Raw genomic sequence first — 910 nt, forward strand, 5'->3', positions numbered from 1 at the left:
ATGTTCTTCCTTGGAATAATGGGAAAATCCTTTGTCTAATGCTGCAACTGCCTAATACTTAGTGTATGCGTAGGTCGCCTTAAGAGACTGAGGAAGTGAAGCATATTCCTGGAGTTGGCATATTTTCAAAAGAAAGATTTAAACACTTGGGTGTAAACTCATTTTTGTCGGAGTAAAATGAGATAGATTCAGTTCAAAAGGCTGCCTTCGCGTGGCTCTATGGCTTAGTTGGTTAAAGCGCCTGTCTCGTAAACAGGAGATCCTGGGTTCGACTCCCAGTAGGGCCTTCACCTTTTCCAGAGGAAATCGGGTCTTGCCGAAAATCATTTTATGTGGGCGAGTTACTGCGTCTTCCCACTGATCCCCCAAAATTCTCACCAAACTTACAGCGGTAGAATACAATTAGATACGTTACAAGTAGTTCAACTGCAATCTCTTCCTTACTTTTGAAAAGCAAATTCTAAGGAGATGACAATTGAAATGCAAAACACTGCCAAAGAATAAAGCATGTGACCTCACATCAATCAGTTTTCATGTTTCTGTTAAACTGTGGCAAAATGTTTTTGAGCACTAAAGCACCCAGACATGTAGATATATATAGTCTCTTTAGATTCCAACAATCTCTAGCTCTGTAATTGATTCATAAAATAAGATAAATTAAAAGAAAATTAGTATGTTTCCAGGGGCATGCTTACCACTTTAAAGAGGACATGAGAAAGAACAGTTGAATGCACATGTTAATCCTCTTAAAGAAAGAAATGGAAAACCTTATGATGATCAACTGGAAGCTAAAATTTCCTAGGCTTAAGAACTCCCAAAGCTAGGACAAAGTTGCTGTGGGAAAAAAAATAGGTTGGAGAATTCTGACAAATTCTGCTTAGCTTCAGCCCTAGGAAGTTCTATGCCTTTT

General features: G+C 38.6%; 1 non-coding gene across 1 annotated transcript; it reads left to right on the forward strand.

Moving 5' to 3' along the window:
* Positions 1-213: 213 nt before the first annotated feature.
* TRNAT-CGU (transfer RNA threonine (anticodon CGU)) lies at positions 214-287 on the forward strand. Its single transcript has one exon. It is a non-coding gene; the product is annotated as a tRNA-Thr (tRNA).
* Positions 288-910: the final 623 nt, after the last annotated feature.

Source organism: Eulemur rufifrons, chromosome 18 (genome assembly GCF_041146395.1).
Source record: "Eulemur rufifrons isolate Redbay chromosome 18, OSU_ERuf_1, whole genome shotgun sequence".
NCBI classification, from domain to species: Eukaryota; Metazoa; Chordata; class Mammalia; order Primates; family Lemuridae; genus Eulemur; species Eulemur rufifrons.